Source organism: Eutrema salsugineum, unplaced genomic scaffold, assembly GCF_000478725.1.
Source record: "Eutrema salsugineum unplaced genomic scaffold, Eutsalg1_0 scaffold_1, whole genome shotgun sequence".
NCBI lineage: Eukaryota > Viridiplantae > Streptophyta > Magnoliopsida > Brassicales > Brassicaceae > Eutrema > Eutrema salsugineum.
Window position 1 is genome coordinate 18,523,332 of NW_006256909.1, and position 14,271 is coordinate 18,537,602.

Sequence of the window (14,271 nt, forward strand, 5' to 3'; positions counted from 1 at the left end):
TTGGAATTAGCAACTAGACTAATCTTCGCCCTAGTCCTGCGCAGGTGCTTAATACCAAGTCTCAAAGCAATTGCCTTGGATATCATATTCAGACAAGCTCCAGAATCACAAAGCACATTGTCAAACATTTCACCTCTAATCGAACAAGAGATGAGAAACTGACCTTGACCTTTGATTTTGTGAAGTTTTCGAACAGGTCTACCTCTTCTAGCATGATTGAACAAGTCTTCTATTTCAGGAATGGATTCCTTGCTCTCACAGAATCAATGGCCTATCATGAAGTCTTTGCAAGGACTGGCAAAGGTGATTCCTTCAGTTAAGTTTCAAACTACATCATTGAACTCATCAAGCTTTTCTTTGCTGATCTTGTTGTTGTAGTAGCTGTATTCTTCAGGTCTTTGAAGGTGAATTGAGTAAACTGCAGCATCAGGTGATGTCTGGGAAATACAAGCGTCTGGCTCTCCCAATTTAAGTTTGGATATCCTCCTTTGCCTCCTTGTTGTACTTAAACAACACTTGCAAGCAACCAAGATCCCACACATCATCAAAACCTTTATAGAGAGGGATTGTCTTCACAAACTTTTTGAATTCAATGAGTCTTTCTCTAGAGATTGGTGCTCCTAGTTCCACCGATCTGTCTGGATTGCCTCCTTCTACGAACAGACGATAGTCTTTGTCTTCAAGGTATTATCCTTCATATTCATCTTCATAAGCTAAAACTATGCTGCAAGGAAGTACCTCATCTTCTTCTTGAGATGTTCTAGAGCTGATGGTATACACTGTTTGCTCGAGGAAAGGGGTCCTGACCATCCCAGCAGATGCATCTAACGAACACTGAGTAGAGGAAAGCTGAGGCGAATCTGACCGATGGTTGGCCGCGGGTGGAGGACACATGACCGGGGTGGAAGGGCTATTTGCCGCGGGTAGAGGACACACGACCGCAGCCGGAGGGCTGCTGGCCGTGGTCGCGTGAGGTGCAACCACTGGTGAAGGACTCCGAGGTTGTTTAGTCGTTTCATCTTCTCTTTTTCCTTCTAAGTGGTTTTTTGGATCTTCCAGCTCTATTTCTCCTTCTCTTGGGTAAAGATCATTGTTGGGAACTGTTGAACCATACGCTTCATTCCCTTGCATAAGCTTTTCAACTTTTTCTTCGACTTCAGCAAGAGCATAGACTACTTTGTCTACGGTCGAGTCAATCTCTTCTTCTTTGTCTCGAACCTTGTGTACTGCATCCCAAATCTCTAGGAGTAAGTCTGGTTGTTATGATCATTGATAGTTTCTTCTGCTTCATCGAGTTTGATCTCTAAGGTGCGGATGTTTCCACTGGCCTTGCGAATGCGGACTTCGTTCTCTCCAACTCGTCCTTGCATGATCTCCTCAACCTTTTCTTCAACTTCATCAAGAGCATAAACAACCTTATCTATGGTTGAGTCGAGCTCTTCGGTTTTTTCAGTGACTTGGTATACCTTCTTCGAAACTTCGACCGTGAAGTCATAAGATTCGTTCTTAGCTTCGTTGAGGGCCTTGTCCACATCATCGAGTTTGAAATCCAGGTCCATGATCTTGTTATTAGTGTTGCGAAGCTCATAAGCGTGTTTTGCTTGTTCATCCTCCATGTTATCGAGTCTATTAGCGATTACGGCTGCATCTTTGATGCTTGGTCCTCTATTGATTCGACCTGGGAAGCAAGGTCACTGATCTTCTTGTTGGAAAGTTTAGATATTCCATCGATCCTTTCGTTAAGAGCGGCTGTAGTAACGGCTTGAGCTTCGATGAACTGCTTTATTATGACTTCAAGCTGCTCCAATCGATTACTGATCTGCACATTCTCATCCTGCTGGAGGATTTGGTGAGGTAGGCGATGCATAGGTGGTATAGGGTTTACCATTGGAGGCGTGTAGGGGTCGTCAAAGTATGCTCGGTAGTTCGATCTGAGTTTCGAACTGAGTTGAAGAGGTCTCATATGTATTCCTCTTCTCTGCATCTTGTGGCTTGAGGAGTGTTGTAAAAACCTCCCTCGTAGTAGGAATTTCGATTTACAGGGTTCAATGCTTCGGGAACTGAAACAAAAAGAACCAACAAAAAGAACTGAGAAAGGGTTCTAGAGTCGATTTACCAAAGAAAATGTGTGTCTTCCCCGGCAACGGCGACAAAAACATGATGTTGTTGTCGTGTGAGGGTTGTCAAGTTTTACCCTAAATGAAATCAGTAGCTGCAAATGCACAGCTGATCGATTGTAGTACTTAGGGATCGAATCCAAATGAAAGGAGGTACTTTTCTGCAAAAGCCATCGAAAGAAATGTGAAGTAAGGAAGTCTAGAACCAGACGATTTTTGTAAGAGTTTTGGTGGTGTCTTTAAAACGTAAAAACTAATCTTAACACGAAAATACGAGAATTAAAATGACCTAATAGCTAAACTTAAAGAAATCGACTAAAAACGAGAAAACGACTAGACCTAAATGCTTGTATGAAAACCGGCTGAATGTGTAAAATATTAGACTAAAAAGTTGAATGAAAATTGGTGTAGAACAATAGAAAAGAGGCGCTGGGTTTTCATAGAAATTCTCTCCGGGGGATGAACGAATCAAAACATTGCTAAAAAGTAAATTAAAAGACCCTAGCTAAAAAATTTTAGAACTCGAGTCACGAACGTATGAATACGCCACTGTCGTGATCATAACCAACTATCAATCTCAACCCTGACCAGTAGGTTTCCACTCTGATATGGAAGAGAAAAGATGTAGTTTTGCTTAAGACTTGTCAACATTCACATCTCTGCCATAGGTAGGTTTCCACTCCTATGGTCGATCTGCTCTTCTCAAATTAGATCTGGCCCCGAATGAAAACTTTCGCAACACCAAGGACCAAGATTAGATTGTAGTTCATGACGCTACTCTCATGCATGATAAATAAGTTTAGAAGAAAAGATTATAGAATTCAGCTTCAATAGATAATGGAATCCTCATCGAACATATGTGCTCAGCAGGCTTGATCCAGGAAATCCATGGTGAGGGCAGTCACGTTTATACTCTTTAAAATGCTCACAGGCTTCATAGAAAGGTTCATCCGGTCCTTGCTGAAAACTTGAGATCTTGGTTCTCAACAGTTTCGACCTTGACTTAGTATAGAAGTGGTTCAGAAAAGCGGTTTTACATTCTTCCCAATTAGAGATCGATCTTGCAAGCAACGATTTCAAATAACGATGAGCTTTATCTGCTAATGAAAAAGGAAAATCTTACACTTTAAATAGTCTGCTGGAACTTGGTTTGTCCTCATCATGCTGCAGATTTCTTCAAAGAGTTCAATGTGATCCATTGGATGTTCGGAAGGAACTCCATGTAACTGGCTTTGTTTCACCAAATAGATGATTTGAGGTTGACTTCGAACTCATTCTGGTTGAAAATGATTTAAGGTTGACTTTGAACTCCATGGAAATGGTACTTGAATTGCAGATCGATTTTGAAAATTCTGAGTAAGTGCATCGAAACCAGCTATGCAATGGTTCATAGTTTGTCTTTGGTGTTGATTTGTTTGCTGAACACGGCGGTTATTGCGCCCATTCGGCTGCATATCCTGGTTGTTACCATCGGCTACATTGATAGGTGCATCAAGGTCTTCGCATTCTTCTCTCTCTTGGTTTTTAGGATTTCTTGGAGGGATCTTATTCTCTTCTCCATCTTGCCGAGCATGATCACCATCTCTGTGATCATTCTCTTCATTTTCACCATGTTTGGACCCATCTTGGTCCATGTTTAAGTTTCGGTTAACAGGATCTCCAGGCTGGTCGTCGTCTGTCATTGCTTGTGTTCGTTTAAGCCTTCGAAGTTCTCTTTCGTGTCTGTCTATCTCGTCTAGCATTGGAATGGTTTCTACAGGTCTGCGCCAGGTTTTCATGCAATTCAGAGAGAAAAAAAATGAAAGATAATTGAGCAACTTCAAAAGGAACTAGAGATCAGATGTCTAGAACAGAAATTAGAACAAGAAAAATAACAAAGACATAAAAACAAGAAAGCCGCAAGTGCACAGCTAATCAGTTGTAGTACTTAGGAATCGAATCCACATTCTAGATCGCCTGTTTCATTCTAGATCGGATACTTAATTAAAATTTTCGCAACACTAACTATCTAGATCAGATACGAGGTGATCAATCAAGCATACATGCATTAAAGATGAAAATAAACAGAGAACATAGTTAAAATCCCATATCTAAAAACCTAGATGTCTCAATCGATTATGAGAGCCCTTTCGGAAATCCTAAGCCCAACTCGGGATCTACTCAGCCATGGCTGAGGTCGACATCACCATTGGTTTTAATGAAAGCAATCAAAAACAGTAAAGAAAAGAGATGAAATAAAGCTTCTCTATTGATGAACTCAGAGTTGAAAAATCTTCTCTAAAAATCGCATGAAACGGCTGGAAAAAGGGTTTCTGTAAAAGTATGAAAGGTGATATCTATAAGCGACCTAAATGACAAGTATTTATAGTCTTCAATACTCCAAGGTCTCTAGGGTTCCAGAATTGAGGCTTGGGAAATGACGTCTTCAGAAATGGGCTTTTTAGGTCGGAGATGTCTGGCCTCGATCGCGTGGGCTGTGACCGTAGGGAATGAAGGCTTGGCTGCGGTTGCGTGGCTCTGGCCGCGGTGGATGGGCTGCTGACCGTGGTCGTGTGGCTTGCTGGCCATCTTCAAGTATCTCCGGGGAAAATGGAATATCTTGAGATCGAACCGTTGGAATGTCTCCAAACCAAGTGCATTTGAAGCTGGTTGAGTTTTCTAGTAGTTTTCCAATTTTGAGGGTGATCAGACGGTAAGAAGGTCTTCGTCTCTACATGAGAGTTCTGAAAGTCTGCATTTATCCAAAGAGTTTTTTTGTTCCAACTTGCACCTCTTTATCCCAAATTACCTGAAAAGTCTTTTAAAATCCGAAAAAAAAGAAATACTTTAAAAACCTTTAAAAATGGAGTAAAAACACCTGCAAAAGATATTAAAGTGATCCATAAAAATGGTCAAAATTCGGTGTTATCATTCTTCGAGCCTACTCAGTAGATCTTTGAATCTCTAGATGCAGAAAAAGATCAAATGGCAAGTGTCAACACAAACTACTTTCAGGACTTGTTCTCCTCAACCAAAGAAGATAGAGCGAAAATTGTGAACCAAGTCCGGAAACCTGCATCTCTAACTCGATGAATGATGCCCTTAATTCAGATCCCTCTCCTGAGGAAGTCAAAGATGCCACCTTTGCCATCAACCCGGATAAGGCCCCTGGGCCTGATGGTTTCTCTGCCAATTTCTTTCAGTCGAATTGGGACATTGTGGGACCGGCTATTGTCAAAGAGGTCCAAACTTTCTTCTCTTCGGGAATACTGCCAAGAAATATCAACCATAATTTTGTTAGACTCATCCCGAATATCAAAAGTCCAAAATTGGTTCCTGACTATAGACCTATAGCTCTATGCAACATCTTCTACAAAAAAATATCCAAGATGCTTACCAAGCGGCAACAGCCTACTCTGAGTGACATCATCTCTGAAAATCAGCTGCGTTCGTCCCAGGGAGAGCAATTTCAGACAATGTGATGATTACACATGAAATGCTTCATTTTATAAAAACATCAGAGGCAAAAAATATTGCTCAATGGCTGTAAAAACTAACATGAGCAAAGCGTATGACAGAATAAAATGGGATTTCCTGTGTCAAGTTTAACGAAGATTAATTTGACCCCAAATGGGTAAACTGGATCTATTAATGTGTATCTACTGTCTCCTACTTCTACCTAATCAATGACTTGGCCCAAGGGATGGTTATCCCACAAAGAGAAATAAGACAAGGGAATCTGTTCTCACCCTTCATATTTATCCTCTGTGGACAAGTACTGTCTGGTCTATGTTTAAAAGCTCCGAAGGATGACACTTTACCTAGCATCAGAGTTGCACAAGGAAGTCCCATGATTAATCACCTCCTTTTCGCGGACGATACAATGTTTTCCTGCAAGTCAAACCAAAAAAATGTTTAGTCCTCAACTGAGGATGCAGATTTTCACAATCCGCAAAATCATGTTCCTTAGGAGTAATGAGCTGGAACTGTTGCGGGTTGGGGAATCCTGCAACAGTTAGTTGAATAAAGGAGTGTAGACAATCTTTAGCTCCTAACATCATATTCCTCATGGAAACAAAGAACAGTGAGGAGATGATTATGAAAACACTTACCTGTCTGGACGACTATAATCACTACTTTGTTTCCCCTCACAGTCCTGAAGGAGGCAGACTTGCTCTATAGTGGGATTCATCTTCTGAGCTGATGATGCAAGCTAGCGTTGCTGACGCAAAATATTTTAAAATTTATAAACCCTAGTGTCTGCAAGTGCACAGTCGTGCCTTGTAGTACTTCAAACTGGATTTTCTGCAGAAACTTCAAACTGGATTAGTAATCGAAGTCAAAGACCAATGGTGTTTTTTTGTGGGGTTTTTGTGTCACGATTTCTACTAATCTAAACAGGAAATAAAAAATATATCAAAACAAGGATGAAAAACGTGTTGGGCATTAGGGTTCATCTCTAGGGTTCATGATCTATGACACAAGGAATCTAGGTAAGGATTTTCTATGATTCTGAAACTAGGATAGACACTTGTATGATTAGCCAACTCTCGTCACCCTAATCATTTAATCACTTATCCTTGGCAATTAACTCTCGCTCTCATGCTAGAATAAGATCATGCATTTTAGCTCAAAATCCATCTTGGCTTACGTATCCTCCGTAGGTAGCTTTCGTCTCCTACGACGGTGACGTCCATGAGATCCAGTTCAGGCAACCTAGATACAACACTCTCGTGGCTTAGATTTAACCTAGGATCTGACACTGGTTAGCTACTCCAGCGTTATCGCATTGAGATTTGGATGAATATGAGAATCATTTAAAATCAAAATCCTTTAGCCTAAAAAACCTAGATGTCATCTGTCATGGGATCCCTTTTCGATGGCCCTCTTCACCCAGCAAGGTGACTACTCAGACATGGCTGAGCTTGACAACATCATCATTGGTTTTGAAATAGAAAAGCAGTAACGTAAAAGATATTGCATAAACTGAATAGATAGATGAAAAGAAAGAAAAAATGTTCAAGAGAAAAATCTTTATCTCCCTAATCTAAACCTAAGAAACAAAAGTTTGGTGCCTCCCTATCAAGGGAAAAGTAGCACACCCAAAATTAGGTCTTTTAAAATACATATTATAGGTCTCCAAGTGTTTCTGGTCGTCCTTAGGGCTTCTTGTGAAGAGAGAATGAGTTGGGCTTGAAAACAGGCCATTGGGCCGTTTATGGGCTTGTCGCAGAAACAAGTCTCTCGAGGCCTGGTAAATGCTGGTCCACCGTGTATGAAGACTCTGAGGCGTGGCCAGGATTTTTTTCACCGCGGTCACGAGTTCCTGGAACACGGTGGTTGGTCTATGATGCCCAAACTTCATTCCTTCTCTTGCTTCTTTCGCGAGACTGCAGAACATGTCTTCAATAAACTGGAAATAACTTATGATCCAACCGTTAGATTGCTCTGATTCAACTTGTATTGGAAACCTGGTTGTATCCTCTATCTTGTGGTCAAATATGAGCTTGATCGCACGGTGAAAAAGTCTTCATCAGATGTGAAATTCTGACGGTTCGAAATTGGCCAAAAGTGGATTTTTCTCCAATTTGCATTGTTTTTGTCTAAGTAACCTGAAAAGTCTTTTTAAACTCCAAAACATTGAAAACACTTATAAAACCTTCAGAATTGATTGAAAAAACCAGCATAAGATACTGAAAGTGATCCATAAAAATGGTCAAAATCAGGTGTTATTAGCTGACAGTACTTCGAGCCTGCAAGGACTTCATTGATACATCTATTAAACACAAAAAACAGTTTCTTCTCAAATTTTGTCTACGGAGAACCTGAGAAGGCAAAAACAAAGGCAGTTTGGGATTCACTCACAATGCTTACGGAGACAACAGATGGCCTGTGGTTTCTAACCAGTGAGATCAATGAGATATTGGATAATTCAGAGAAGTCAGGTGGACCAATTCGTGTTGAAGGGTCATTTGGAGACTTCATGGAATTCATGGCCCATTGCGATCTATATGACCTCAGTCACACAGGTAATCCGCTTTCATGGTGGGGGGTCAGGAATACTCACAACATCCACTGCCGCCTTGACAGAGCAATATCAAACAGTGAATGGGCTGAAAATTTTCCACAAGGAAGATGTAAGTATCTCCGGTTTGAAGGCTCAGACCACCTACTTATGATCTCTTTCTTTGACGTGCTACGAGGTGAGGGAACAAATTTTACCCTTGATAAAAACAATTGAAAGCTGCAAGTGCACAACTAATCAATTGTAGTACTTAGGGATCGAATCCACAGGGATTTGTGTGCCTGGTATTTTTCTATGGTTTCTAAGTTTATGTCTAGACTAAATCGGTTTTAGGGGTTGGTTGTTTGTCACAGATTAAACTAAAACTAAATAAAGCAAATGAATCTATCCTAAAAAGAAAGTAAAAAATCGAATGAAAGCAAATGAAACAAGCAGAAAATCGAACTAAGGAAAATAAAATGCAGATCTAGAGAAGGAAGTAAATATCGATTGGTTTGTAAACTATGACCAAAAATGCTGAGCTTTTGGGAACACTACAGGGATCATAATCGGTTTCAACACTAGGGATTTTATATTGAGATTGACGGATATTGAAATATTAGGGTTCTAGAGCTAGAGTTCGGCGGTATGACTACATCACCGTCGTGATCATAACTAACTGTTTCTCGCAAACCTGATCAGTAGGTTTCCACTCTGGCCCTGGAGGGGAAAAAACGCAAGAGCTTCACAAGACTCATCAATACTCCCAATTTCGCCGCAGGTAGGTTTCCACTCCTATGGAAAAACTTCCTGTTTCATTCTAGGTCGGATACTTAATGAAAACTTTCACAACACTAACTATATAGATCAGATACGAGGTGATCAATCAAGCATACATGCATTAAAGATGAGAATAAACAGAGAACATAGTTAAAATCCCAAATCTAAAAACCTAGATGTCTCAATCAATTAGTAGAGCCCCTTTCGGGAACCCTAATCCCAACTCGGAATCTACTCAGACATGGCTGAGATCGACATCATCATTGGTTTTAATGAAAGCAATCAAAAACAGTAAAGAAAAAATATGAAAGAAAGCTTTTCTATTGATGAACTCAGAGTTGAACAATGTTCTCTAAAAATCACATAAAACGGCTGGAAATAGGGTTTCTGTAAAAGTATGAAAGGTGATGTCTAAAAACAACCTAAATGACAAGTATTTATAGTCTTCAATACTCCAATGTCTCTAGGGTTCCGGAATTGAGGCTTGGGAAATGACTTGGGCTTCAGAAATGGGCTTCTTAGGTCGGAGATGAAGGCTTGGCCGCGGTTGCGTGGGCTGTGACCGAGGGGAATGAAGGCTTGGCCGCGGTCGCGTGGCTCTTGCCGCGGTGGATGGGCTGCTGGCCGCAGTCCCGTGGCTTGCTGTCCCTCTTCGAGTGTCTCCAGGGCAAATGGAATATCTTGAGATCCAACCGTTGGAATGTCTCCAAACCAAGTGCATTTGAAAGCTGGTTGGGTCTTCTATTAATTTTCCAATTTTGAGGGTGGTCAGACGGTGGGAAGGTCTTCGTCTCTCCATGAGAGTTCTGACGGTCTGCATTTATCCAAAAGAGTCTTTTTGTTCCAATTTGCACATCTTTATCCCAAATTACCTAAAAAGTCATTTAAAATCCAAAAACATAAAAATCCTTTGAAAACCTTTGAAAATGGAGTAAATACACCTGCAAAAGATATTAAAGTGATCCATAAAAATGTTCAAAATCCGGTGTTATCAACTCCCTCAGACTTAGACTTTTGTTTATTCTCAAACAAAACAAAGGCTAAATCTTGGTGAGAGGTTTGAAAACGCAGGAACTAACAAAATCTCAGAGACAAAACTTCTAGACTAATATCAATCATTATGCATCAATCGAGAATAGCTTAGAAAATTATCACTAAAAATACGGGCATAACTAGTCCGTTCATCCATCATGCAGAATTCTATTGCACTTAGATTTAACTTCCAGTCAACTAGCTCTTAACATTCGTTTAAAATTTTGGTTGTTCTCATCAAAGAAAGTATAAGCAAGGCGATCTAGGCTAGGTATCAAAAGGGGTCATTTAAAGGGTAAGGCTTAAAGTGTTTATGGGTTACCTGAAGATCTGGAAGATGCAAGATTTTATGCAAAACCGCAAGAGAGAGTGAAACTGTTGATAACCACAGTTTCTAGTCACTTTCTTCTTGCCATAAATCTCTGGTCTTCTTTCTCAGGTTTTCTCCTAACTCCCCCAGACTTAGATTTTTGTTTATCTTTCAAAACCATAGCTCCTTAGATGAATAGTGGTTGCCTTTGCTCCAAATAATTTCGACAATCTAGGACTCATTAGGCTTTTTGTTTCCTTTCCTTTCATTCATTTGTTTTTTTTGAAGGGGAAACACCTTTAGATATAGAGCCATAGAGAGCACGAAATTACAAATAAGAATGAGTTCTCTGAAGCAATATAAAGCTTGATAAGGTTTCTGATACTTTTTCTTACCAATTCTATTCAGTCTTTCTCTTGAGTGACTAAAAACTGTGTCGTTCCTCTTCTCTACGACATTTTTGCACATATCTGCTGATATAAACTAAAAAGAGAATGCATGAGGTTTGAAAACAAAGTATGGTACCAGATAAAGATGAATTGGCCATCTAGGACGACAAAAAGTGGTAAAAATGAAGAAAAAGATGTCCTAGATGTATATCTAAATGCCTCCCTATAATCAATGATGAGAAAATTAGATATCAATATTAAGGTCAAATAAAATAAGCTAGTGTATCCTGTCAGAAAGAATCTCCATGAATAGAAATCCTCTGGTGGGAGTTCTTTAGCTACCGCCTAGTCTAGTGCTAACCACAAATGAGTTATCATGCGTAGTGTAGAAACGTGCAGGTCTAAATCATCATAGTTTTGTGTCAAACATTTCTGAAAAAATACTAAAGGTCGTATAGGTTACATATTAAATTAAAAAAAAAGTACTTGAAATTTAAAAACAAAGCGAGAAAATGATTAGTGGGGATAGACATCCTCTCCTAGACTTAAATCAAACTGTCCCCAGTGTGAAAAAGTTGGTGAGAAGATGGTGAATAAAAGCGAGATAGTGTAAAAAGATAAAATAAAATAAAAGAAAAGAAAATGATGATAGAACTGTGATGGTGGTGAAATGTCGATGAAGTGCTGGTCAATCACTTTTCCTCTGATGTGTCTGCTTCGAATTGGTGCTGCTCCTGCAAGAAGGTGACGACGCGCTGAAAACGTTGTCCCTGTCTCTCAACTCTGCGCTCCAGGTCAGACTGTGTGCGTGATGATGTAGATGATGAGGAAGGGTCGGTGGAAACTGATGGATGACAGTGAGCACGTGCTGCAGCTGCATCGTGCTTCGTTTTAGCCACTATGTATTGCCCGATAGTGAGTGGCAGACAAGGTACAGAAGGTAGAAAATCATCAGGTCCCGGAGTCCATCTTGGGCGTGCTCCATTACACAGTCTTGGGACTGATGTTGAAGGTAAGCAAACTCGGTGCTCCTCGGTGACAGTGCAATACTTGTAACCAAACCTGTCTGGATCGAAAATGGCACGAGAGATAGTGTGATCGCGAGAGAGATAGAGTAGGTCATAACAGACGTCGGGAAGTGGATCATCAGATGAGAAATCGAATCCTACAGCCTGTAGTATGACTGTTATAGCGCTCCCATAAGCAGTAGTAGCGTCCTCAGTCCTCACATCCATGTAAATCATGTTTCACCTTTACCATGTTATGTGCTATGATCCAGGCAAAGCAGGCAAGTCGAGGGTTGTCCATAAATGGTGTTTGAAGTGTAATGAGCTCAGTCTTCAGAATACACCACATGTTGGCTCTAGAGAAAATTGTGTGTGCTAAGAGTTTGTGCACAACTTTCACTGCGGGATGAGTAAGAAGGGATGACTTGGATCTCCCGCTATCATAGACGCCATGACCCATCTCTTTCCATAAGTCAAAATCAGGTTCTTCTTTAAGGTGAATGCCATCAGTGTATGGAAGCTTAAGAGCTTCACAAAGTGCAGAAACAGTGAGGGAGTAGGACTGTCCGCGGATAGAGAATGATAAAACACCGTCAGATTCTCTGGGGCTCCTCTTCTTTGTGTGGTGGAGGGTGATGGTTGCTAAGAACTTGCAAACTAGATCGGCATAAGTTGGAGGGTTCAGCTCCATGTAGGGTCTCAGCCTAAGTGCATCGATGTACCAGATGACATCTTCCCTAATCCCAAGCATCTCGATTGTATGATAATCAATGCATGGCGTTGGTTTGATCTTTGATGTTCAGCTTCTTGAAGTGCCTTGCATAATCGACTCTTGGGTTAATCTCCTTCCCAATATATCTGATCTTTGGGTGGCTTGGGAATCGCATGGGCTTCTCTCGAGTGTTGGAGCAGCCTCATCACTCGACCTCTTGTTCTCGGTCTGGCTCGGCTCAGCATGTACTCTCCAAGAGTACTATCATCGGGTACTGCCTCAGAGCTGTCACCAGTGGGACAGCTTCTCCGGGACTTGGTTCGTTCTATTTTCGTACAAGACAAGGCAATTCTCGGAAATGAATGAATATGGATGCTGAGTTTAACATATTAACGATCAGGGATACTAATCAGAGTATCAAGAGATTAGTTAAAAAAACAAGCAAGCATAATTGATATCAAATAAAAAAAATCGAGTAGTTCATGACCATATTCATATTTTTGATGTTCTTGACACAAAAAATTTCTAAAAATTGGTTTGATTGAGCAATTTCCATGTCAAATCTGTAGGTTACCTAATACTAGTCACTAATCACACAAGATTCGATCAAATTCATCAATTTTGTTGTCTCAAATTCGATTTTTACAAAGCATGTAGAATCCAAATTTCAAAATTCTTAATTGCTCTTAAGCTAGGTGTTAAAATCGATTTCCAGACAACCTAGAAGGCTTATCTATTGTTCTTAAGCTATCTCTACCATTAATAAACCTAAATTTGAGCTTTTTAAGAAAACTCTAAATTCCAAAATTAATTAAAAATGGTGAGTTTGAGCTTCATACCTTGCTGGAAAGAGAGATTTGATGATGGATTTAAAATCAGATTTGAAAAAGAGTGAGGTTTGGTCCAAGAATTTCGTAAAAAGCTTAAGAATTGAAAAAGATGTTATATCTTTTAAATCTCCAAGTCTTTTGGAAGAGAAAAAAAAAAGGAGTTTTGATCCAAAAAGTGTGTTTCCTTTCTTTAAAAAGCGTTTTTGTGGCAAAAACGGAAAATTTTTGGGAATTCAAAAGCTTACGGAAGATAACTTCATGAATCTCCAAAGATAACCTTAACTGTCGATGTCCTTCAGGTTTTTTTTCCCCAACTTCTTAGCAAACGTCTTTAACATGATGTTGACATTGGCTCTGGAATCGCATAAACAATCTGTGAACTTGAATCTTGAAATGAAACATTGGAAAAAAACGTCTCGGGTCATCGGCTTTTGTAAGCCTTTGAAGCGGGGAACGTTGTGATACCTTCAATGGTGGTTGCTTTGCATCGACATTCTTGTAGAGAGGTATAAAGAATGGAGTTTCTTTGTCCTCTCCATCGGTTTTGGCTCCTTCTTCGGGCAATGTAGTAATGGCATTGCAGAATCTCTTGGGGTTGTCTTCAACTCTCGCAGGAAGAGCTCCATTTTGTCTCTTCATAGAGTCGGTTGTTTGAGCAACTTGGACGTCTAGCTTTATGATGTGAGAAGATAAAGCTTCAAACTTCCCGTTCAGGTCATTGTACATGCAGTCAACTTTTATGTTCATGTCTTTAGCTGCTTTCTCGTTTGTCATAACAAGCTGTTGGATAGACTGTTCAAATCTTCCGATTTGCAAAGCTAGCTGGTTTGATGTAACTCCTTGCTGTTTTCCAAACTGATTGTTGAATCCCGTACCTTACTAGTTGTATGGTTGTCGCGGCTGAAAGACTCCAGTCCCTCCAAAATTTCCACCTTGGAACTTGTTTTGGAAGGGTTTCTGCTGCGGTGGGTAATGCTGGTCTTGAGGATTCTCCACATTTGGATCGCGGTAAGAGAGATTGTTGTAGTTTTCATTCAGATATGGTGCTTGAGCTCCTACATAATTCACTTCTTCTTCTTGAAAGGTTGGATTAGTGTGGTCGGTATCACAA

General features: G+C 40.2%; 1 long non-coding RNA gene and 1 other non-coding gene across 2 annotated transcripts; one reads left to right on the forward strand and one right to left on the reverse strand.

Moving 5' to 3' along the window:
• Window positions 1–3,000: 3,000 nt before the first annotated feature.
• On the forward strand, window positions 3,001–3,108 carry LOC112082519. Its single transcript, XR_002897192.1, has one exon. It is a non-coding gene; the product is annotated as a small nucleolar RNA R71 (small nucleolar RNA).
• A 2,066-nt stretch (window positions 3,109–5,174) lies between these two features.
• On the reverse strand, window positions 5,175–6,373 carry LOC112082421. Its single transcript, XR_002897092.1, has 4 exons — window positions 6,209–6,373; window positions 5,846–5,987; window positions 5,494–5,539; window positions 5,175–5,365 (listed from the first exon to the last, which is right to left on the reverse strand). It is a non-coding gene; the product is annotated as an uncharacterized LOC112082421 (long non-coding RNA).
• Window positions 6,374–14,271: the final 7,898 nt, after the last annotated feature.